The sequence below is a fragment of the Motacilla alba genome, chromosome 1 (assembly GCF_015832195.1).
Source record: "Motacilla alba alba isolate MOTALB_02 chromosome 1, Motacilla_alba_V1.0_pri, whole genome shotgun sequence".
NCBI classification, from domain to species: Eukaryota; Metazoa; Chordata; class Aves; order Passeriformes; family Motacillidae; genus Motacilla; species Motacilla alba.
In genome coordinates this window covers 56,095,359-56,122,307 of record NC_052016.1, presented here as the reverse complement: position 1 = coordinate 56,122,307, position 26,949 = coordinate 56,095,359, and the positions used below count along the sequence as shown (strand labels likewise).

Here is a 26,949-nt window from a genome sequence, read left to right as displayed (position 1 = left end):
ACCACAATTCTGTCTTAGGATGAAAATCATCAATCAGAATCTAGTGAAGTCATGAAAGAAAAGCACAGTTGAAACTTTAGTATTTCTAGTATTTTGAAACCAGGAATATTTCTATTATTATTTTAACATGATGGTTACATTGATTATGTTGACATCTTTGATCAAATTATTGATGTGTGTCCATGTGCATAGATAACCAATACTGTATTTTTCATATGCTCATTTCAACAAAATAAATATTATACCTTAGTAACAAGGTATATAAAAGAAAGTCACAATAACTTCTCTTAAGAAAACATGGAGAAGTTAATTGATGCATAAGAGTCTTGCACTCCATTTAAACTGCAGTGCCTGAGAGCAGTTACACCCAGAGCACAAACCACGGAGCATATTGTTAGTAAGCAGACTTTGACAAGCTTTGAGAGGAAAAGCGTGTTTTAAAAAAAATAGATTGTTTTAACACCTTCTATTAACATTCACTTAATCCAGGCTCTTAAATCTGAAAATGGAAAAGTCTCCAGAAAGTTCTGAAATAAATACTAGGGTATACACAGATGGTGATGCTGGGGCTGAACGCCAGCACACAGAATCGCAGCATTCGGCGAATCACAGGCAAAATAATTAATGGCATTTCTAGCAGCATAACACCCTGCAAACATACACACTGCCTCGTGGAGTACTTGTCAGCAGTATTAATCTGGGAAATAATTAGTCCCTGTAAAGTTCTTTCACTCTCTTTCACCAGATGGCCATGCAAGATAGTCAGCTAAAATCCTGCTGTTTCAGCACTGGAGGAAATGCCAAGGAGTGATGCTTTATGCTACCCTGTGCAAGGTCTGGGCACACTACACTGTGCTCATGGTTTCGTTCTCCCAGGTACTGCACAGCAGCACAACATGCTTCACAAATCCCACCAGATCATTTTCTGAGCATCACTGCCAAGCGTGCTTCACACCCCAACATTTGCAAGCCACTCTGCAGAAAGTTCTGCCATCTGCCAAAACACAGGGCCTCTCCAAATGGAATTAGATCGGAATTTGTATATTTGGAAACAAGATCAATTCCAGAAGAGACAGCATAAAAAAGGAAAAACGTTAACCGTAGCTCAAATTACAGTGGCCATCCAATCGTGTAGAAGCTCCAGCTTTACAATCAACTAACCTTCAGTTTATCACTTGAATTTGTTATGGAGCAAACATTTAAGGAACTTCTCAGGGACATATTAACTGTTCCCACAAATATCCAATAGTGGTTTAATCTGCACAGGCTGTATGTATATCAGCTACTGATATGATGGCAGCCTGGTAACACAGAAGCATACAGCTGGGGTAGGGCTATCCAGCAGAAATGCATACACTGGCCTAGAATCACATGCAAGCACTGGAATATGAAAACATACCTTCTATTTTGTTTGGGGTCCCTGTATCCTAGAGCTAGCCCCAAGACTCTGGAAGTCAGAGAAGAATAGTCTTTTCTTAGAAACTCAAGACCTGCTCAAAGACATGGATTACTGGATATGACATTTGACAACGTCTGTAAGACTCATAAGCAGCAGCACAGGGAATTCTGGAAAGTTAACACTTCTCCTTTGAACAAGGAGCGGTGACTCTGATTTGGCTGACTAGGGGAAAAAGAAAACAAAATAGGGCTCTGAGCAGCACTGCTGTGGCTGTAGCTGAGGCAGAATTTCCATTTCAAAGCCTGGTTTTCCATGTCCTACTTCTCCCTTATAAATACAAGCTGCAAGTTAAAACTTGGCCCTAAGAGTTCACCTGTCACATTTAGGAATTAAAGACTGAATCAATTTGCTAAAAAAATGTGAAAAGGAAAAAAGATACTATTGTTAGTACGAATATATTTACCAAAAAATCTGCTGGTTTTTTTGGGAAGCCTGTGGGGAAAGAGAAAGCCTTGGCTGCTTGGTTTTCAAGAGGTCAACAGCATGCCACAGCTGCACACTCCTGCAAAGACAGTGACTATAAAGCCCAAGATGGCTCTGCAGACGTGTTTATCTTCAGTACAAAGTCATCTTAAGTCTGGACATGAGAAAGGAACTTCAACTTTGCAGGTTCAGTGTGGACAGTTACTGAATGCACATTAAAGGAAAAACTTGTTTTGAGCTGTGCACCAGTCTAATCTCAGTCAGAGTTAGCCTCAGCTGTTTGATACGTCAGAGTTTGGCCTGAAGGACACAGTTCAGTCAGTCAGTGGCTGAATGACTGACTGATACATCCAACCCTGCCTGGTAACATCCAAACGCTGGATGGCTTTCCAGGGGAGGAGGAGTAAGCCTTCGCAGAGATTTCAGCTACCTAGCCCCGAGTGCAAACACAGAATGTATTGATTCACCAGGATGTTCTATCAAAATCCCACGCAGCTCCACACGGTACTTCAGTCACTTAGGGTGAGCCTGAACTGCAGCACTCCTCCAGAAGCAGTGAACAAAGCTTTGCCATGCAACTGCTTCCCCTGCCTCCTGTCTGTTTGCCTGTCAGAGAGAAGCTTTGAGACCAAATACCACCATGCTACTTATCTGGGAAAACAGGGAAGTAAACAGAAGGGCACACGCTGCAGGATTAAAGCTACTTTACTCTTCTGTTCAGCTGTTTGTATCAGGTTACTCTTAACAGCATCCAGGCACCTTCCAATAGTCCCTTAAGTGACGTGGCTAATGTCTGTTGTCTACGGTTCACTCACTCCTCCATCCCGTTTGATTATCCCATCAATACGTGGCAGGTTCCCACTTTATATGTAGCCATGACCTTAGCTGTCTTTGGCACATTAATCAGTATTCAGCTTGCATTTTTCAATGGTACAAAGCTTTTTCTGTGGATAACAAAATCTAGCAATGAGCACTGCCCCCCACCTCACAGTCACTACTAAAACACACCAAAGTAATCACTCGTGAGCTTTGGGAAGTGCTGGAGATTAGGCCATGGGAGCGATCCTTTGAAGAGTCTGAACACTACAGCTGACATCTACAAAAACCATCAGGGAAATCCAGGGGTTCGTTTTCTCTGCAAGAGCAATGAACATTTCAGGCAACAAAGCAGTCAGAGGAGATAATTAAAGAGGACTTACTGAATAATTTATTTTGTGAAAATGGAGTTTAGTGTTTGGTGTTGCTTATTTAAGGAAAATGTCAGCACTTCAATGGAAGAAGTTGTTTTCTGAAGATACAGAGACGTGAGAAACACTGAAATATTAAGAAGTGCATTAGAAAACAGTGATTACATTTTAGGATTGTTTAAAAAAAAAGTCATGACAGTTCTGCTGTACTTTATAGCCATTCTGCCCAAGACAAATAATTGTTTGTACATTAGCCCTGCTTGCAACATTTTCTATAACATGCAGAAACTTTAACAGGCTAGTTATAAAATCAGAATTGATTTCTCTAGAAAGCTCCATTTTGGACTTGGCTATTGTTCTCCTACCACACAACGGGCATGGTTCTCAGCAAATATTTAGATTATATTTGACCAAGACTAAATTGTCAGACCAATTATGGGACACTGATGAAGGCAGAGATGCTTAATGTTTTCTTTGTCTCTGTCTTCATCACTGGTGACAAGCTAATAGGGTCCAGTGCCCTGAGCTGGATGACCATGGCTGTGAGAATGATAAACTCCCAGTGAGCACTCAGGTAGGATGCACTGCTCTAGCTCAGGCCACAGTGTATGGGTGCAAACCAAGAGGTGTGAACGTCTGGAGCAGAGAGCAGTCCCCAGCAAAGTGTTTCTCCTCCCAGTTTAGTTCCATTACAAGAGATAGTGGGTGCTGGAGCAGTTGACATTTGCCCACTTTATCTAAAAAAGGGAGATCACTGTAAAATCCATCAGCAGAGAGATCAATCTCACCTAACCTCCCATACCTACATTGTAGACATTACACCTAAATTTTTTACAATTAGGCATTTAAGATTAGCATTTACACCTATGTCGCAGTCTTTGGGCAGAAATAATCCCTGTAAAAGTCGTAAATAATCTTAGTGAATCCCACTCTGGAAATACCAATGTCTTAGCACTGACTGAACAGAAATGCAAGCAACTATCTCCAACAGGAACCTCAGTACGTGCCTGAAGCTAAGCATGACAAATGCCAGCCAGGATGTGATGGGGTTTATTAGCCAGCCTCACTAGGAAGAGATTTAATGCTTACTGTAGCAGGAGAAAAGGAGACTATACCCTTGTGCTGATGTTTGTGCCAATTTGGATTTGTTTTCTGCCCCCACACCAGAAAAATACCTGCAAGGTCTGACCAAGCGATTAGCAGAACACTAAGTGGGTAAAGGTGAGGCACCGGCTGAAATGGAGAAGTTTTGGAGATAGAAGAAAGAATAATAAATTATCACATTATTATCAAAATAATCTTGGTTCCTCTCCAGCAGGCAGCAAAAAGTCAGCAGAAAAGGATGTCAGGAAAAGAGGCAGAGGGAGATGGGAAGAGCTCCCATCTTCAGCTCCACCAGACACCACTTCCCTGCTTAAAGAAGGCCTTCCTAGGCCATCAGGCAAAACACAATCTTGGCTACATGAGCCCATAGCATTTCCCATGGCACTGCATATGCAAAAACCCTCTTCCCAGTATCATGAGGTCAGGATCACAGGACACTTTCAGTTCTTCACTGCTCCTTTAGGCAGAGGACCAGGACAGACCAGGGCTATACATCAGTTTTCAAAATGAGCCATCATACCTTTGAGGGAAAAGGAGATCACATTTTACAGCACAAGAGCTACAGATAGGAATTTACATTAAATAATTAAATATTCTCTCAAGAAGAGTGAGGGAGGGGAAAGGTCAGTTCAAGATTATGAGCAGCAGATAAACACCTTTTGTCAGATGAGAAACTGATTTTTCCCCTTTATATCCGTAAATATCATGCTAATAGGAAAGGAAATGTGATGCCATGGAATAAGGCATCTTCCCATCGTGTCTAATTACGCATGCCCAAAATGAAGCTTCCTAATTTGGTTTAGTTTTTTTCTTTTTGTTTTGCTGGGAGAATTATCACATGAATTATCACTGCTTTTCACTCTGAAAACAAAAACTTAGCAATTTCAATTGTAGCTGAGTATTAGAATAAAAATCTGACAAAACGTGGTTCTTGTAAGGTACACTGATTCCTTTAGCTGAAGATTTTTTTTTTCTGGAATATGTAGTCTGGTAGTAGTGTCTGTATTTATTGTGGAATAAACTCAGCAATGAATGGCATAAAAAGAACAGAAGAGTGTAGTCACAAAGCAGTCAGTCACACATTTTACTCATTTGTACACTGTTTATCTTCTGGTATATGTCACAAGAAGTAATCATTTAAACAAACAACTTCTTTAGTAGGTAATAAAATGTTATTGAGTTTCCAGTCTCACAGCATGTGCTATGGCTATAAATCAGACTATTCTAAACTTGTACTGATTTGCAGCACTGGGAGGCATTTTAGAAATGCCACAATTGAAACGGAGGCACTGGATTTTTGTTTCTCTAGAGTGTCTGTCTCTGCAGCAATCCCGAGAAGGCCATGGGTGTTTGGAAACGTGCCCATGCCTTTTCAGCTACATCAGCTGTTATAATATGCAATGTTACCTCCCCTGCAAACCTTGCCTAACTTTTGTATTGCCCAATTTTTTAAATGAGTGTAAATCACTTTCAGATGTCAGTTATGGTTATTGCTGGAAGTGCTCTGCTGTGAATTACCAAATGCGGCGCACTGGGAAAATCTGCCAAGAGGTGATACAAAAATTACTTTGATCAACACTGGCATCCCAGATGCAGAAGAACAAAGCAACAAAAAGAGCATTTGGTCCATCTGTCCAATTACAGATGATAGCCTGCAACTGGCCCCACTAACCTCTGCTTCTGGGCTCCTTGAGGAAGAAAAGGTAGAAGCCAGCCACCCCTTTTTACTTATCTCTCTACTACAGTCTTCTCTTTTGAAGAAGATGATGGTATCATGAGGAAGATGGGGTGTTGCTGATCCTGAATAACTGAGCTGGCCAGTAACTTCCTTTGTTGAATCTCTCTGTCTTCAGCTCATATCCTCTACCACACAGAGTGTGTGCTGTCCCAGGAATGTGAGGAGGACTGGATGCCTTGGGAAAGGGATTTCACAGTGCTCTAGGATGCGTGAAACCTTTCTGACAGCTCAGCGGATGCATCAGGGTGATTGATGTTGCATGCTGCCACCTGAGAACATCTGCAGAGAGACAGGGAGATGCCTCATCTGTCCCTTTCAGAAAAATATCATCTAGACAAGGAAGACGTTAGTGTATTTTGGACAACTCCTTATGCCAGGGGCAGTCCCACACCAATCCTAGAAAGACCTCTCTAGAAACAGCTTTGCATTAAAAACTGTGTATTAACTTCCCTCTGACTCTAGCTCACAGCATGCCTGAGAATCTTACAAAGCAGCAAGGGACCCAAGCAAGGAGAACACAGCACCAGTTCAGAGTAAAGTTGGGCAAAGCAGTTACACAAAAATCTAACTTCTCAGATCTTCCCTGGGTAAGTGATGATGAAATTCCTGTTAATCCCCTCATATTTTCTGCTCCTTATATTCGAAATGAGGCAGAGTTATGCAGTATTTTATTGAATCCCAATTCTTTCTATGCAACAAACAAGGAATTTTAAAACTGTTTTAAAATCTGAAATAGCACTGGACACTCACCAAAACAAAAGGATTCCAAATTTTGTCAAGAGACCATACAGTCTACTTTTAACCTCACTTGAAACTAGTGAGAAACTCTACTTGGAAGCTGTTAACATACAGCTAAACTCTTTCATCTCTGCACAGTGCTCAGGAGGTTTGGGAAATCATGGTTTGGAGGCACCTATGCTGAGCTGGCCCTGTGCAAACACACTCAGTTCAGTGTACCTGGGGTAAAATCTCTTAGAGGGTCTCAGCACAGATTTTTCCATTAGTCTCTCAAGAAAGAGGACTGGATCATCTCTCCTATGAACACAGGCTAAGAGAGCTGGGGTTTTTCAGTCTGGGGAAGAAAAGGTTCTGGGGACACCCTACAGCATCCTTCCAGTACCTAAAGGGGTACAAGAAAGAGGGGCTTTTTACAAGGACATGCATTGATAGGACAAGAGGGAATAGTTTTAACTGAAAGCCATCATACATTATAGGGCCTTGCTCTCCTGGAGATGGCTGAACACCTGCCTGCCCATGGGGAGCAGTGAATTAATTTCCTTATTCCCAGCTTTTACTCTTCCAATTCTCTCCTTGATCCCACTGGTGGGAGACTGAGTGAGTGGCTGTTTGGGGTTACATACCACAGCCCTCCAAGTGATTATGAGCTGACAGTGTTCTGCTTTCTACATTACAGGCCTTGGTCAAGTTCAACAATGACTGCATCAAAGGCTTCTTGCAAATTCAGGGTTGCTCCTGATTCAATTCAGGAACAGAAACAGAGGTTATGGAGCAAAAGACACAATATCAGAAAGAAAGAAGAATGTACCAGGCAAAGAATGTGGCAAGTGGCAAAAAATGACATGTGGCAGATGTTGGCCATGTGGCTCACTGTCAGGTACACTGGAGGTGCCAGTAGAAGGTCTGTAGTAAAACTGTTAGCTCTATTAGCTCTATTAACCTAGATGAATCCCCAAGAGTCTCTTGGGAGGTCATCAATCTTTGGAAACTGTGCAGAGGCTGGAAAGAGGAGATATCAACACCAGACAAATAAGACTCATTGCCTTGAATACTATGAGTACTGGTTTGAGGACCTGTAAAAGCTTTATCATAATCTCTGGGGAAATCCCTGTCTTAATCATGATTTAGACTAAAGCTTTATTACCTGGGAAATTGCTTCTCCCTCTCAGACCAAGATTTTTTTCTTAATGCCTTTTTACTGCTGCACTGCTGACACAGGAACTTGGCTTTTTTTTTTTTTTTATTCCCATTTCATGTTATAATCCTTCTTTACAATTGTATTATTATTATTATTATTACTTATCTATGTCATTATTGTTAAAGTAGAAAATGAAAAACTTTATTAAGAAAATTACAGTAATTAAACTTGTACATGAAATGGAAGACTTTTAACAATTCACTGCACTTCCATATGCAATCTGTTGTCACAGTTTGTATGAGCAGAGAATGACAACAGGCATCTAACTTTCCTGGAAACATTAGCCATGAACTATAAACTGCTAAAAGTTTTCAGAGACCAGAAAGGGGAAGGCTATCTTTTCTTATACCTCACATCCATTTCTTGTAACTGAGGTTCAACTCTATCAGGGCCACACTGTAACTTTTTTCAGTCCAAGCAGAGTCTCTTCAGGCAGTCCCATTACATTTATTTATGGAGTAATGTCTTGTTGAATGCCCTGTTGGCTGGATCTGACTCTGCACAGATAAATAAGTTGCCCCATACAGCTTCAAATGTCACCGTCACACAATGGAAAACATCTCAGTTTAGATAGATGTACTATGACCAACACATCGAGAACCTTTACTTCCCTTCTGCTGATTGATTGAATAATTATACCCATGAAATGGGATGATTTACACAATTGCATTGCCTCTTGGCTAGAATAAGCTTTCGCCAGTCAGATGGTCCTGAAGGATGTCTGCTTGTGGAATAAATCTGATGTAATTTGATACACAGCATGACACACAATCAAGATGAAATGATCCTTAGATAATTCTTCCATGCGCAATCATTTTGGGAAGACAATTTTAATAATGATATTTTCTTTTTTATTAAGTTCTTTGGACTATTTTTTCAGATAATGAACAATTACATCCAGGAGAAGAAGTTATTGTCAAGTTAATATTTTATTAATTCTTGACCTGGGGCAGTATCCTAAAGCAGAGGAGATAGCTCTCACTGAAATACTCAATACTGAAGGCCTTTTCCAGTCTAGACTTCCACAGTGCCTCCTTATTATTACAAATGCCAATCTCCCACTTTAACCATCCTGGCTTGGTTATGCCAGTGTTTCATTTGTTTGTTTCTCCCTTTTTCTTCATCATTAATACTCCTCCATTTTTGCTTCCCTCTCAAAAAACAATAGTAAAAGGAAGTCTTAGGATTGGCAAGCATGAATATAAACATATAACAGCATTTTAAAAACATGTGAGTCTTTCCAGTCTCAGTCAAAGCATCATGCCTGCTCAACAATAGGGATAATCCATATCCAGGACTGAGCTGATGAGCTACCAGTGGAACATATTCCAGCCTGATCAATCAAATGTTCCACTTGCCCAGCAGTGATTAGGATAAACAGTACTGAGGAAAACCCTAGTCCCTGTGTTGCCAAAGTTGCAAGCTTAAAAAAAGCACAGGTTTTTGTTTCATATCTAGACTTTTTTTCTGAAGTAAAGGCACACTGACGTCAGTGTTGCCAAGAGTAAAAACTTCCACGTGACATTCAGAAACTGGTTCCGGAACAATTTAATTTCATCTTTTATGCATGCTTCTCCCAAAAAAGCTCTTCATGGAGGTGGGATTAGCGATTAAGAGATGTGGAGGGTGGAACACATATGTCTGTGAAAACTGGAATTAATGTGATTATGCTAAGCAGAACGTATTCTGGGCATCAGTGGTTTGCAAAGATTTAAGGAAATGTGCCCCAAGCATAGAATATCTTCTCTGGAAAATAAAGCATGATATTCAGAGAAGGCTGGGATAAAGAGGTATATTATGGGCAAACGGAGGAAAATCAACTGTCACTTAACATAAAACACCTTCCCTTTGTTCTGCTCTTTTAATCTCCACTGTAATAAAACAATTACAAGAAATTTGTGGTTCTGAAGAATTTTTAGTCAATATTTTTCCTCATTGAAAAAAAAAAAAAAGAAAGGAAACAAAAAATAAAATAACACAAGCAGATAATAATTTGATGCATAAGAAGTATATTGGGCATGAATATTACAAGTTGCTACTCATTCTAATACTCCACTATCAGGTCTAGTTCTGTGAAGAGATTGTTCCTTAGAGCATATAAGAAATCCCAAAATATTTTTCCAAGTCCATGAAATGTCACTGTTTTGATGTTACAATTTGACAGGTTTCATGAAGCATGAACTTAGCCAGAAGGGCAAACAGTCTGTGACGCCAATAATTCTGATTGCTTCAGAAAATACCTAAACCCAGACCTGAGCACAAGGATTTCCCCAGTGAGGCAAATCATGTCTTTTTTTATTATTACACACATGATTACAACTGGCTTTTGCTTATGCTTGTTGCTTAGCTTGTTCTCAACCACTCCACAAGTCCTGCAAGCATAACTTATATCCTATACAGTGACACATTACTGCATTTTAGTGCTGTAGCATGGTGGTCTGTTGTGACACACCAGTAGAGCAAAAAGTAGGACAGGTATTTGCAAGGTAACATGGCTTTTAAGAAACCAAACTATTGAAATTTTTTTTACTTCATGGTGTCTCTAAATGCCATAGTTACGTTTCATGGCTTACACAAGCAATCCCTCTCACAGTGCTCCAAGGCATTTCTGCACAGAGGAGATTACTCCAAGCACAAAACAAATGTTCAGTGATTCATAATGTTTTGTCTTGAGAAAATAGACAAAAATATCTCTTCACCTTGGCCACAGGATGACCAAGCACACACATGAACAAACTCTATCTACTGGTTTGGTTTTAAAGCCAGAGTCAAAGCAATGACAAGAGACAAGATATTCCCAAATGACAGAAATTTGCACCTAGGTAACTCTAACAGCAAACAGTTGTACAGATGTGAGTGTGCTTATTTGCCTTGTTTTATTCCACTACAGAATTTATAGTATTCAAAACAGTGTTCCAGATGTATTTGGTTCTGAGAAGAACATACCCACCCTTTCTCGGCACAGCAGCACTTGTAGAACTATTGCTCAGTAATGCATAAATTTCACATGCAGAATCCCACACATGCAACAGCAGAAATAATCTGCACTATTTGAACTGGCAAGAGGTTGTCTTCAGAAAAAAAACCAAACCAACTTACCCAAGCATTTGTGCACAAAGTATAGAAGACAGCTACAAGGTGTTTGTTAAGACAGTGTGCTTATTAGTTCCTAGTTATTCTGAATTGCATATTCAAAACTTCTTTGACCAAAAATATTTGTCATTCTTTTTTATAATGAGAATTATAAATATGGATGTCTACTGGTGATATGGTACAATAGAGAATTCTGAATATTTTCTTTATTGAGAAGGTAAAATTAGGTAATTAGACCAAACTACATTAGCACAACTAAAAAGCTGAGTAATTTTCATAACACAATTGATTTCTTACCACATGGTGCCATTTAAGGGATTAGAGCAACTCACCAGGGTAGTATCAAACTTGATTAGAAGCTAAGGGACCTGATTGTTATCTCCATTAAGCCAGACAAAACATAATTGACACCAGCAACTCTCCATTTTCCCCAGTGTAACTAAAAGGAAAGTTGAGCACCTTATCTTTCACTTAGGTATGTCATTTTCATATCTCTGAGTGATTAACAGTGATTGTTTCAACCCCCTTGAAAATATCAAAGACAGTGTCTCTGGTATTTTCACAGCTAGGTGTGCTGATATTACATGAATCTGAGTGCCTTCATATAAAGAACAATTCACACAGCAAACAAAAGGAATATCTTATGTAAACTTGAGAAAACCTTTAACATGCCCAGCATGCCAAGACCTTTGCCTCTCCACAAGTAAACATTTAAAGATAATGGAACAAAATTTTCCAGATACCGAGGTACACAGGGGAGGAAGCAAGATCTGGGAAGCTTTTCAAGATCTCCTGAGACAGGTGTCACCAATCATAGTCAACAGGTACTCCAGGGCTGGATTCATCTGAACTCAGACATCCACACTGCAGGTAAATATGCTCAAGGTTGTTGGCTAAACTACCTCTGTCCACAGTGGTTAAAACAGTAACTTAGAAACAGAAGGATTAATCTCATCTTAGATAAAAACTGTTATATATATATATATATATGAATGTGTCCTCAAAATTATTTCTCATCTTGGGATGGAGGAGAGGGACTTCAACCAGAAACGACAGAATTCAAACTTGAAAACAGGAGCCAGCATCAAATGAAACGTGGATGAGGTATAATATGCATTGAAGATGAGGTAATCTGGGGTTATTCACCTCTGCTGATGAGCTGCTGCAAAGAACCCTTGCAGAGCAGATGTTCCCTGCAGAAATAATGAGTGTCCATAAAAAAACAAACAGCATGTCATTACTTCTCAGCCTGTCTTCCAATTTTCTTTGCCTGCCACTAATATACCTGCCAGCCTACCTTCTCCATTTTCTATAACCTTATTTTCCTTTTTATTCTAGTTTATTTTTATCATCTACTGAGTATCACAAATGAAAGGTAGGTAACAAATTTATTTACCTATATGAATATACCTTTATCACTTCAAACACTGACAGATGATTTGGTTAAAAGGCAAACTTTCATGAAAAACTTTGTCTAAATTTATACTCTGTAAGAATAACACAAATGTTTATACAATTTTAATTATATTTCAGTCAAGGCTTTCTCTAAACAAATAAACATCTATAATTCACACCTTGGAGAGGTTGAATACCACTTGAGAGGATGACTGTAAACCAAAGTTAAAACTGTTTAGCCAATTTTCCTTCTCTGTGCTGAGTGAGCTCCCAGAATGAAAACCACCTGCCCATGAAATCCAGAATGATTCAGTTCTTCCAAAGGGAAGCACTATGAGAAACAGTTCTGCTGCTCCAGGCAGTTTGAAGCCAGCAGCATCCAAGGGTCCAGCTGAGGAAAGTCCCAGGGCCTTCCCTGGAAGCAGAGAGGCTGGCACACTGAACACCCTCCCCAAAGAGGGGCTGAAAGCAGCAAGCTGTGCCCTCCATTGCATGACCAAAAGCCCCAGCTTTGGTCCTGCACTGAGCACAGGCCTGGTCCCTTTGGCTGCTGGAGCCAAATTCCTCTGCAGTAGGTGACATGTCCAGGGGAAATCTTTCTAGAAAATATTAATGGTATAAGGGTAAGTATTTCAGCCATCAGCCTATGGAAAATGGACCTAAGAGACACCTGTGTGACACTTTCATTAGTGTCCTTGTCGTCTGCAGGTTATGGTTTGGCAAAGGGGGTTGGTGTCTAGCACGTAATTTTTGTCCTTCTTGGATCAAAATATGCCCAATATATGAGTGTTACATAGAAAAAAAAAAGAAGAAAGAAAATCACATTTCAATCAAGATATTGAAAATAGCAGCTAAAAAAGCTATTACAGCAACTGGAAGCCATGAAGATGTAATCTGCTCTGACCATGCTCTGTCCTTCCACTTCTGCTGCTGATTAGACATCAGAGGCACCATCTTCACAGAATAACAGAATGAAACCCCTCAGGAAGTCATATTGCTTCTCCCATAGGAACAGACAGAAATTTTCCCCAGAACTATGACTCCCCACTGGTTAATTACATCTCACTAGTGAGGCACAATAGCAAAACTTTTAACTTTTTAAATCATATTTCTCCTGGCTAAACTGGCTGCAAACCATGCCCCGAAAATCAGCAGCAGAAAGGCAGGAGGAATGGATACCTAGGTGATCCTGGACTGAATGAGCCATCCCAACCAAATTTCCACATATGCTATGATGCCAACCAGGAAACCTCCATGCTGGCAAGTTCAGGAGCAATTCTCCCTATTTTCTCAGCTGGTTGTCATTTCTGATGCCACAGTGATGATTGCACTTGGTACAGCAGAGGCACTTCTGCTGTCACATGCTGCTGTTGCTAACATAGCGACCCACCATCAGTGTGAGGCTAGAAAATATACTGAGCTGTGCAGTTCAACAAAACAGCAGGTCCTTTGGATACCATCTATACTTGTAAGTGAGCAATTTCAGTAATGGTTTTGTCAGTCCTTCCTAGAAGCAGTGCTAATGGGCCACAAATAACAAAATTAAGTTCAGCTGCTAAAAGAAGAACACGACAATCTGTTGAAGGAAGGGAAGGGAAATTATTGTCGTAGACCATTTCTACGGCCTTGTGAATTGTGCACTGCACTGTACAGAACAGAGATCACACCTTGCCCTGCCTTAAACTTCTTGCTGTTGCTAAGACAACTCCATCAATGTAAAAGAAGCAAGGCAGACTCCAGTGGTGTGATCTCCAAAGAGGATGGACTGGCTACTAGGCTTTGCTAGAAGACAGGAAGTGTGCTGGTGCAAAGGGCAGGATGGCTGTTGTGGCTGTGGAAGACTGTCTGACACAGGAACTCAACCTTAAGTGCAGAAACAATGGGGATACAGTGGGGAATATCCCAATAAACAGCAGGGGCTCCTTGTTCCCAGAAATGCCACCGTGTTCTTGACTGAGTCAGGCTCTAGAGAACATCACTGGAGCTCCTAGGAGGACCACCAGGAATTCCAACAGCAACACCTCCTACCCAGACCAACTATCTCTTCTCCTTTCTGCCTGGTGTATTCCAGCAGCAATGTGCCTGCCTAAGCTGGGAGTTACTGAGCCTTTAGGGAAAGCTTTTCCCTCCAGCACTGGGCTTGAAGCCTTGTCCCAGGGTAAGACAAAAATGACACATAGCAAGCACATGCAGATAAAGGAGATCACAAGTAGTTCATAGTATCAGTTCATGAAACCTATGTGGAAAGCCCTTTGCAGGAACAAAATCCCATGCTATGAAAGGATTCACAATCTGGCTCTCCCCATCAGATGGGGAGAGATGTTTCATACCACTTTTGCATAGAGGTTCTCCTTTACTGGATGCTGGACTATTTGCAGACCATCTTTCACAGAATATTACTTGGATTATCTATCTGAAAGTCAAAATGTGGATCCTACAGTGGATCCTACAGGATCCACTGTAGGATCCTACAGGAAATGTGGATCCTACAGGAAATTGGATCCTACAGGAAATGTGGATCAGAAATCCTACAGGAAATGTGGATCCTACAGGAAATTGCATCAGTGAAGTTAATAATTTAATATTTTCTGGAGGAAAATATCACTATCCTTGAGGGAAGTACCCAGAAGTGCATACCTGACTGAGCTCATCTAGGATGCCTTAGGATGCTTCAGTGCTTAACACCACTGACTGGCCTTCCTATACCAAATTTATGATTTTAGGTATAGAAGAAAAAGCAGATTTAAGATTGGCAAACAGAATACGTTACAAGAAGGCAAACCTCTATAACTTATCCTCTCAGGCATTCACAGCCTAAAGCAATGAACTGCAAGTACTAAAGGAGTGAAATCTGACAGCTTGTTTACATTGTGAGGTTCATATGCATCCATATCTTTGCACAGACAAAAAGTCTACTCTGTCTCTTAAAAGAACTCTTCCCAACAAGGAAATACAAATCAATCTTCTCTTCTCTACCATTACTTTGAAAGGCACTTAGGAAAGGTTTTCATTTCACTTTCAGAGATCTCTGATGATGCACCTTTGTGGGAAGAGAATTCCAGCAGCACATACATTCTTAGGTCTTACCACTGGGGGCTTGATCACGTTTGCTGAGGGGACTGGCAGGTACCTGCTGTGCTTGCTTGCATTACACCACCTCTCTCACAGTGCTAATCATTCCTCCTAGGAATTTCTCCTGTTTTGCTACATCACTTCTAACACAACATCAAAAACATGTGCACTAATACCAGGACTGGGACATGACAGACAGATGTCTAATTCGTATGTTCTAGGGTTTAAGACTTCCTATTCTTCTCCCTGCTCACATGTTTCACATGGCTCAATTAAATGGCAGAATGGGATACTGCCAAATGTTTCTTTCTCACTTAAAAAGAGACAGCTATTTAAAGAATGTTGTTACACTAGCCACATTTCATCACAAAAAAATGAATACCTATAATTACAATATCTGTGATTATACAATGTCAAACACAGGACAAATAATCACTCCAACATTTTGAGGAAAAAATTGTAACCTGTATTATCCACATTCAGGCTAAAAATGCTGGATCTTGTCCCAGCCTCAGAAATAAAATATACCCAGCAGTAACTGAAAAACAAATGAATCTGATTATAATCTTACCATACTCTAGCTTTTGCATTCCTCAGCTATGTGGCAAACAGATGGAAAAATCCCATTACATGCACTAGGAGACAAATTTTTAAGGTATCTCTGCAAACATCAGTTATCTTTACACTTAGATATTTCTGGCCTTGGAGCTTGAGCCCTATTGCATTACATCTGTGAAATATTTGGCCATTCATTTGTAACACATTTTGACAGTGGCAGCGGAGCCGCTGATCAAAAATACTGCTGGGCTTGTGGGTTTGCCTTCACATTCAGATGGTGGCAGCCCTGGCTTCCTTTTCACCTGATGTCATTTGTGAGGGTCTGAAAGTTTGTCCACGAGGAGCTGAGCAGCTGGAGGCAGTGGTGGGGACACACAACCTGGAGTGAGCCAGAGCCTGGCAGAAGGCTATATATAATGCCAAAAATCCCCTCCAACACCTGAGAGGGTGCAGAGGCCATCCCAGTTCACAGCAGCTCCCTAACACCAGACTTGGGCAGATACATCCCTCCTGTAACAAGCCAGGCAGAAATGAGAAGGGATAATTTGTCTAAGGAAGAGATGTTGCTGCTGTACCTTCTGATGAGGGAGCTCCCAGTAATATTCCTCAGGGCATGAGTCAGCCAAGAAAACAGTGGCATTTCTGGGAAGCAGGAGCCCCTTTTACTTGTTGGGACATTCACACTATTTTCTCCATATTGTGCTCCATCTTCTTGTAGATTGTTGGGCTGTGGTTACCCTTGATGGACAGGTGTGGAACACAGGGTGTGAGAGAACTGTGCTATCATTTCCCCTCAGCTAGAAACCACAGGTTTCCCTCTCACTGAATGACATGAAACTCTGTCAATTGGCTCTTTCTCCATAAGTTACCAAGATGCCTTTATATTACTTGTATATAGCCCTATTGATTTTTTCAGTACTTAAATGCTTTAAGAAAATCAATGTTTCAGCAAATAGAGTGGAGCAGAAGTATCACAGAATCCCATTTGCCATTCCAGCATCAGAGATCATGGTTAAATTAAAGGAAAAAACTTGTACAATGTGGGATGATGGATTTAGAGAAAAACTGCAAAAGACACAGAAAATGGGTGAGTGGAGAGACATGAAATTCAAAACAAAACAGAAAAAGGTACGCTGAAGATAAAGATAGTAGCTGTGGATATGACTTAGTTAATTTTAGCAATCCAAAACTTAGTTGTCTGTCCAAGATAATCATTTTAGCTCTCTGCATGTCGTGAATAGAGAGCAGGAACCATCTCCACAAAGCATTCAGCCAAAGGCAGGACAATGCATCAGACATTCCTTCAACTATCCCAAAGTCTACACTCAGAGGGGATGTGTAACTTTTGTGTTTTAACAGCACTGCACTTGATAAAGGATCATGCATCATTTTGAGTGTTGTACCTATTTAATAGAAGGCCCCCTAACTCAACATTTTTTGTTTTGAAGATAAGAATCACTTGGTTTCCTTTAAAAAATCTGACATTTCTTGTGTCAGAGGAAAGATTTCCTTATAATTGCTTATCAGCAGGTCCTGGTCTGAATATTCGAATAATTTATGAGCACACAACCTATTTATTTGTTGTATTTTATTAATAATGAGCCAAACTTATCACTAGTACAATCTCATGTATTGCCATTCACTGCTAAGTTGCTACATATGCTTACACAGCAGGGAAATAGGCCAGATACAGGCAAATGCTTCATTACTAGTCAGGTCAGACAATAAATCAGATCTTCTGTTTGCAAAGTACTGCAATTTGTGTCTAATGACTGGAAGAATTGGTATATAAAGTAATTATCAAAACTGGAAAGCAATTATCTCCTAATGTGCAAAACCTCATCTAAAATTTGAACTTCAAAAGAGAAAAAAGGATGGCAGGTGTAAAGGCTTCATGCCTACTATGTCCTTCTCACACATACCAGGATTTTTGGCATATTTTATACACGAGGACATTCCATTGCCCCAAGACCCTGAACATTTCTGGCACCTACCAACCACTCTGAATTTCCTCAGTCACCTTGCTGACTTTTAGTACACAACCAGTTTGCTAAGTTACCATCCATTCTGCATTACTCATAACACGTTGTCAAAAAGATAAGAAATATGATCACATCTACAGCTTCTAATTAATACACAAGTGTTCTAAATAATCTGCCTAAAGTGTCAGTCACAAAGTAGGACAAACCTATACAGCCAACTTTCAAAAAAATCAAATTAATTGTCTCCCCTCTGCATTTTAAGTGATGAGTCTACTGCACATATCTGCAAGTGACCTATTATTTCCCACAAAACAATCACAGCCCAAAGGATATCCCCAAAGACAAAGCGCACATGGGATGTCTAGTCCAGCTCTTTCAGAATTGGAACAAACACCCCAGACTGAGATTTTCTGACTATGAAATAGGTGAGCTTTCACAATTTTACCAAAGTTTGTTTCCCTTACATTCTCAGAAATCCCTTATTCACTGCTGAGATACAGCACACAAACTTCCAGAAAGATGAGCCTTCCCTCATGGGAAGTTAGGTGTGGGATCAGAAGTTGGTTTATAACAGACCCCTAGTTTCAATTTCAATACAACTGTTTGTTTCTTGTGAAATAACTAATACTAATCACCTAAAGCCAGTTGGCTGAAGTGGGGTAAGAACACTTAGATGTTTGAAAATACTTCTATTTTACAATCTCTTCCTTAGTTTGTACATCTGACAAAGAGTGGAGGACACAGAAAGATTGCTGAAAAATATGGATTACTGGCCTACCAGTGCGAGTCCAAAAACAAAGCATGGGCTGCACATCAGCTGGGTATCATATGCTACTTTACGGTTATAAGGCAGTTTAATTTCTGGAGGTACCCATTAGACTATGTGGAATCGAGTTGCTGTCTGCAAGGCATACCTTGCACACCTCCTGTATTACTTACTATTTGGTTTCTGCTGAAGATGCTCCTTGGGGAAGACTCTTGCTCTGTTCATCAGAAGCCTTCAAAAGATATCAAAATGGGGGAAAAAATCACTCTAAGTCAATAGAAGTTCTTTGAATTATAGAATATTTATTAAAATGCCAGTCTGTTTTTTTCACACAAGCACCAGTCTAGATTGCATTTGAACTACCTTTTCTCTTAATTTATATTTTCTAGCATAGATTTTCTATTTATTTCATTGCCTGAGTTGCAGCTTGCACTTCAGCACAAGCATTGGGCCAGTGCTGTGCTGGGAGAACTGAACACTCTGTGAGCAGCTTTCAGACGTGGATGCAGTACTTCTGTGACAGGAAGTTCTGGGTTTTAAAAGTCAGAGAAAATGAAATTTTCAGCTCAGAGGATGAGTGACTCCAAAACACTAAAGGATGCAATCTTTAAGATAGAGATCTGTTGGCAGCTTAAGTGCTGTATGCCATAGAGGGCATGGGTAAATAACACTTCCGAATTTCTCAGAATTGTTTTGATGGGGGAATTACACATGCTTTGGAAATTCTAGTGGCCATGAAAATCTTTGTATAACCTCTCTTAGGACAGTATAGAGAAAAAGCAATATTAGATTAAATACTCATAAAATATTCTAAGAGCACAATAAAAAAGTAACCTCTTACACTGCTATCTATTTTCTTTACTCATTTGTTTGGAGTACAAGTAGTGATGAAAATTGACTATTTCTTCAAAAGAGTATTCTGAAAATTTAACAAATGAAAAGTTATATTTTAGTATGCAGTTAGATGTTTTTTCTCTTTATCTTACTGTTTGCAGTTAGATTTCTTTACTACATACTTTTCCTGAATCTCGCTAAATAAATATTCATGCTCAAGACAGGGGTGAGAGGAGGCACATATTTGATTGATATTCCAGAAGAATTAGATTCTGGCTGTGAAAATGTGATTAGACTGATCTCTCCCCATCCAGGAAAAAAAATGCATTTATAAATCAACATTACTATATAATTTGGTTACAGGTATTCAATGGAAAAACAATCCTCATTGTCAGTTATATATTTCCATTTATATTTTAAAAACTATTGATTCTGAGGGATGAGGAGGGTATCTCTCTGTGCTTTATTACTCCAGGTGACACATGACAAATTATGTTTTTCCATGAACTTTCATAGAGTCTTTCAGAGAAGGTTCTTCCTTCAGCACTCAGCTGTTACTCCATTTTTTTTTACTGGAAGAAATGCTATAGCAGAAGATGAAAAAAGTGCCAGTAAGCATGTTAATCATGGAGTGATTGATGCTGCCATTACAAGGAAAGGTTAAACAACATCCTCAGCAGTCTTCACCACTATTTACAACTCAGTGCCAGTCATCCAAACTAAGGACTGATCAATGCACAGACTTCAAATTAATTCACTGAGAGTCCTCTGAATGTAATGGCAACTCTGATAGCATTCATCTATTTTTATTTTCCCTCCCTCTTTCAGCACATTGCTGAAGTCTGAAGACATCTGAAACTTATAAAACTTTAGAAAGAGATAAGGCATTAGAGAGCATCCAAAGGAGGGCAATGAAAATGGTGGAGGGTCTGGAGGGGAAACCACATGAGGAGCTGCTTAGGTCACTTGGTCTGTTCAGCCTGGAGGAGACTGAGGGGAGACCTCATTGCAGTCAGCAACTTCCTCATGAGGGGAAGAGAAGGGGCAGGCACTGATCTCTTCTCTGTGGTGCCACTGACAGGACCGGAGGGAATGACCTGAAGCTGCGTCAGGGGAGGTTTAGGTTGGATATTAGAAATAGGCTCTTCCCTCAGAGAGGGGCTGGGCACTGGCACAGGCTCCCCAGGGAAGTGGCCCCAGCACCAGTCTGACAGAGCTCAAGAAGTATTTGAACAAAGCTCTCAGGCCCATGGTGTGACTCTTGGGGATGGTGCTGTGCAGGGCCAGGAGCTGGACTCAATGATCCTTGCGAGTCCCTTCAAACTTGAAATATTCTGTGACTCATGGTCAGACTACCAAAGACTTCTTGCTCTGGCTCCCTACATACATCCTTTCTCATACTGGCATCAGCCGCTACAAAACCCACTTAAGAAATCAGACAAAAAAGCAGTAGCCAAAAAAAAAAAACAGGAAAAAATTTAAAATATCATCTCTACAATTTCTTCTGTGAAATAGTTTCACCGAATTCTTGCCTGCTGCATTGGTAATATGACTTCATATATTTTTACTGGAAAATATGAATTCTGGAATGTGGGTACATTACTAATGGAAGCACTATTGTGATGTGAATCGAGAAAGACAGTTTTTAGAACTTCTCTGAATGCACTTGTCTTCATAAATTATTTGAAAGTAAATATATCTATTGAATTAAAGAGCAAGCAACTACTTCTACATACTATACTTTCTTTAATAATTGGTTTAATTTCCATATCTTTTTTTATTATCAGTGGTAAAAAAAATCACACCTGAATACTAAGAAAAGAAACAATTAAAGAAATTATCATTCTAGTAAAATTATCTTCTTTTAAGTCCAAGATTGCATAGTTTATTTCCTTTATGCTAATTTATTCAATAATTAGAAGGATCACTATTGACTTATCTGTATTTTAGTTCCTCTAAGTGATTTAACTGATATAACTAAGCACTGCTGCTTTTTTATTAGACAGTATAACAAAACTGTTCTGCAGCAATGTAGATCTTAAGTACGCCTGGGCAGTAGATGTCCCTTTCCATCTCCATTACTGATTTTATTAACATCAGTGTAATTGCTCTGAAGCAATAACCAGTGACCAGCCTAAAACTAAAACTAAACCATCCAAGCTGCTACCTGACAAGTCATCTTTTGTGGTCGTTTAAATGACCATAACTGAGTACTGCTGTGGTCTGAAAATGCTTTCCTTAGCTTTTCAAACCTGTTGTGAGAAGCTCTCCTTCCATAAACAAATGCTGACAGAATTACCAATGCACTGCTTTGCTAAAGGCTTACTGGAATTGCAAACTCATTAGATGTTTTTCACTTGTAGTCTCAACCCAGCCAATCATTGCACAATTACTCAGTGTACATATCTCAGAGGTGTCTGAAGTGGGTCACGGTCATGTCACGCATTCAGAGATCATGCAGGGTGAAAAGCACAGAGCCAGTTGCAGTTTGTCTCCCTTTCACTTTACCATGGACAATGAGTCAACAATACAGCAATGAATTGCAAAGAAAGAGCTGCCAAATAGTCTTGTATATGAGAAACTTAAAACGAAAATAAACAGAAAGGGAATCAGGTACATTCTCAGCAACCATATGCAACAACACACTCAATTCAGGTACTTAATTTGGGTGACCAGAAGGATGGTATTTAAGTCATAACATAGCTCTCATGTGCTATGAGGTTTAAATGTTACCAGACCACATTCCTATCTTTAGCAGGTACCCTAACTTTAGCAGGTTTCCTGCTATCACTCTTTGAGCAGATCCCAGCGAGTTTCCCTTTCTTCCAGTCATGCAACAAACACACAGAGTTTATGCCTCCAATCTCTTCTGAGACAGAAGCTAACATTTGCAAACCCTTCTGCCTTCTGTGTGGTTACGTGTGAGCAGATTTGGTTGTATCCAGTGGTATGTTCCCTTGCAACAATGCAGGACAGCCTTGCAAAATGAAAGGATTTTTGCAAGAATGTGGGGGGAAAATAACTAAAGTAAAGCTTTCATGTGCATCCATGGCTGTGAGTCCAGGTGCTCCCAAGTTTGGGGCCTCCTGGATAGCTTTTCTTTCTAGCTGACAGCATTCACTTCCATTTTAACCCTGATCCAGGAGTTCACAATCCTGTTCCTGGCACCACAAGGAAATGCCAGTCACTAATATTCCACTAAATCTTCAAAGAAATTCTCTTCATGGTTCCCCGTAATTCCTCCGTTTCAGGCCAGAAATGCTAACTATCCTTTACTTTTCACCTTCCTCCTTTAACAGAACTTAACTCCTCTGTCCACTCCATCACAGTGCAGAAAGAATAGAAAAAATGTCTCCCAAACATATTTAGCAAAAGTAATCCCCATATTCTGCATCAGTTAATAGGAATCTTTCCTGGGGAAACACCTTATTTGATTTTGCATTGTAGATTATGATGTCCTATCTATAAAGTTTAAAGCAAAGAAACTCTGCCAACTCTTTTTTTTTTTTTTTCTTATTTACTGCTATGTGTTATCCACTAAGGCAGAAGCACTACTCCACTAACCTTTTGCAGCAGGCTATACAAATCCCTTTATCAGACAAAATATGATAGGCCACTTTGCCTTTCCGGTTCTCACTACTCGTCACAATAAATCCTACAACTTACTGCAGCCTTAAAAACCCTTTTGCATTTCCTTTTTTTTTATGCATGAGGTGTAAGAATCACAAAGACATGATTCTGCATAGGGGCCTCCTCATTTGTATGCAGCAGACCAGATTCCTACCAGTTTGTACCTAAATGTCAGTCCTAATACGTAGTTATCACAGGAAGATAGCCAAGGTGATTTATCTTAATCATTAAGGCAAAATATTACTATGTTTCATGAGCAAAAAGGCACATTTTGACCCACTTCTTTTGAAATAGCTGAAACTATAAACATATATAATTTTTCAGCTGTTCTTTCATTTCAGCAAGTTATGTGTTGCTGCTAAGGGCACCAGCACTTGAAAAAAAGGTTCTTTGGATACAGTCTCCTAGGAAAGCAGAATTTTTAGAAGTGCAATTTCTTGTTTGCTGTCAATCAGGAGATGTCCATAGATGGTTCATAAAATCTTTTTGAAACTGAGGGTTGCAAATTATGCTTATGAGCACTGTTAGACAGTTAACTTCTAGATATCAAATTTTCACAGGAGAAAGGATCTAACTAACTCATAAAATTAATTTGTTTTGCCATATCCTCATAAATAATTATCTGGTCATTACCTTACCAACATTTTTAGGTTAGTGGGAAGAAATCTCTTTGTTCTCTGTACTGATCTCCTTCCTGGAGCCAAAACACACCTCAGGAAAATCTATCTCCAACTATTAACTCAACCATTGTCTTCAAAACCCAAAGCATGTTAATAAAAACTCCAAAGGAATAAAAAAAAAAATGTATTAAAAGGCCTTCCTATCAACTACTAAAATTGAGAATAATTAGGAACTTTGAATAACATTCTACAGTCTCACAGGAGCTTTAGATCAATGCAGTATATAGGTCCAAAAGCCCAAAGTGAATTTTAAAGAAAGATCATAGTTTGTCTGATAGCAAGGGGCTTCAAACCCTCCATCTCCTTCAAGAGTCTCCCAGCAAGAAGGAAAACTTTCCCAAGTGAAAACAGCTTGGCTGAATTCACCAGAGAGCTGCTCTCACACAAACTTACTAACAACAGAACAAGCAACCAGCACTTCTTGTCTCTCATCACCATGACGTTCATCTGTCCTGTTCCCGTCCTAGAGTCAAAATTGCCTTGTTTGAGCCAATCAAAGGAATCAAAGGATTGTTTGGGCTGGAAAAGACCTTTATGTCATAGAGTCCTGCCATTAACCCAGTTTTGCTAAATCTGTCGCTAAACCACGTCACCAAATATCACTCTACACATCTTTTAAATAACTCCAGGGATGGTGACTCCACCACTTCCCCAGACTGTCTGTTCCAAAGCTCAACAATTCTTTACGGGAAGCAACTTCTAATTTTCAGTCTAAACCTCTTCTGGTACAACTTGAGGCCATTTGCTCTTGTCCTGTCATTTGTTACCTGGGAGAAGAGACCGACCCCCACCTGGCTACAGTCTCCTCTGCTGCAGAGAGTGATAAGATCCCACCCTCAGCCTCCTTTTCTCCAGGCTAAACACCCCCAGCTCCTTCAGCTGCTCCTCATCAGACTTGAGCTCCAGACCCTTCCCCAGCTCTGCTGCCCTTCTCTGGACACCTTCCAGTCGTTTTGTTCTTATGGAGCATAAGCAATGCTACTTCACTGTATGTAGAAAGGTTGTCATCAATGCTCAGACTTTGGAATAGGTCCTGGTTACAGCAATGCATTGCTCATACCTTCATTTTACCTTTATTAAAACAGCTCAACTGGGAACAAAGGCGATTCCCTTGAATCCAGTTCATAGCTGTCCCCTTTGCTATTGCCTTTTGTTGAGCAGCCATTCTGATTTTTATTGCAACCTTACAAAAAGAATTTGCATGGATTTGTTCATACTTTTAACAGTAGTTCAGTCATTTAAATCCATGGTAAAAGAAACCAGTGTTCCAGACTCCCAAAGGCCGCCATAATTCGCATGCAAAGTATGTCTGCCTATTTCAGTAGTATTTCTAGGAGTAGTTACTATCTGCCAATTTCCACACAAATCCATCACCAATGGGGAGGTCATATGCCAACAGCATATTTCTCTGCTGTCTTTAATTTAGATTTATAATATTATTTTTTTCACAGATAAATACAAGCTGGCAAAATACTGGTCATACTGCAAGGAGTTTCATTTTCCTTAGGGGAAAGTAGATGCCAAATTGCCATAGAACGCCAGGAGGCCATAAAAACAGAATTGTAAGTCCACAGATATTCCATGGTAAGTTGACTATTTTTTTTTTCTTTTCCCCCACCAGGGGGATTATAGCTGAATTGCTGCATCTGCAAAATCCAAAGTCCTTTGCTGCTACAAAATTATTTTCTACTTGGGTCCAAGCTTTATGGTAGTTGGCTTCCCAGTCACAGAAAGCCATACATTATTTACAAATCTTTGAGTATAAGTCTGTTATGAATACATTAACTGTTCTCTTCCCTTCAGAACTCATTAGCAACAGGAACAAGTCTTCTAATGCTATTTTCCACTATATACCCCTGCATGTGCTGAACCTGCTGTGCCACTCAAAAGTGGTGTGTTTCCAATGTTAGTCTTATTTTAAAGAGTGAATTGAAAAAACAAATCGACTATACGGAAAAAAAATCTTTAAAAATACCCCCCCAAAGCATGCTGACCCAGTAGGTAGGTAGATATCTACCCGCTGCTCTTCATGAACTCTGCCTACATGCAGGGATTTATTGTTGAAACACTGCAGACTTTTTAGACTTGCTTCTAAGGAAATGGAGAATTACAAAATCATACAAATGCCATTGTATGGCATTTGTCAATCCTTCCTTCCTTAGCCACCCTTGAACCTCTTGGCCAGTTTTAAGTAACTTTGATAGCTGGGTTCAGGGAAGAAAGAGGTCTCAGAGGCAGAAGTCCTGACAGGTCTTGTGAAAATTAGAGGCTGGGTAGGTACAGAAGACAGAGAGGAGTATTTTGGCCCACCCTGGGAGGCAACAGTCTGTTGTCTGTCCCCACACACCTAACTCCCATCAGCCACAGTCTGGGCTGATGTTTACCCACCAGGCTGGGAAAATAGAGCAAACACAGCACGCTGCAGGAGCTGAGAGGGATTAGAGGATGGATGAGACAAACCCACACAAACCTAAGTTCTCACACTGAGGCTGCTTGGTTTTTCATAACTCTTTTCATGGACAACATTGGTAAGTAGAAAACTCATGTTTAATTTCTAAGGCAAACATGTATATAATTATGAAATAGTATACTCTGCCAGGCTGGTTATATGAAATAGGCAGAGTCTGGTCATATGGGGCCAAATAGTATAAACTGGAGTCATTCCACTAAATTCAGTGGAAAAATGGCACTCTGCCCTGGAAAGGATCACAGACCTCATGGAAACCAAGGAACACTGGTGAGAAGTGAGACCAAGATGGGATGGGGGCCTCCTTTCCCTGCAGATCCTAGCTGCACAACACCATGGCTTGCTCATGAGCAGGCAGGGTACTATCACTTCCTGGGCTCAGCAGCAACTCATTCAAATCCCTCATCACAGAGAGAGGACACTGCCATGTTATATTGGAGCAATTTGGACCAGAACTGTATGGGAATTCTTAATTGCTGTACTTCGGCTCTGCCTTTGTGTTTTGCTATGGACTGCACAGATAGATGCTTTTATAATTATAAGCACATTTTACATAGATATAGGTATATATACATTTCTCCTCAATGGTAAATTCAGTCTTATGTACTGAGAATGCAGAGTGCAG

General features: G+C 40.0%; 1 protein-coding gene across 13 annotated transcripts in view; it reads right to left on the bottom strand.

Annotated features, from left to right (window-relative positions):
- Positions 1–26,949, bottom strand: part of MTUS2 (microtubule associated scaffold protein 2) — a 271,533-nt gene that overhangs the window by 191,136 nt on the left and 53,448 nt on the right. For 6 of the 13 annotated variants that reach the window (XM_038152123.1, XM_038152173.1, XM_038152153.1 and 3 more), the window contains one exon: positions 18,887–18,945. The exons of the other annotated variants lie outside the window; for them this stretch is intronic. The gene's annotated coding sequence lies outside the window, so the exon portion shown is untranslated. The remainder of the gene's footprint in view (positions 1–18,886; positions 18,946–26,949) is intronic. 13 annotated transcript variants of the gene reach the window in all.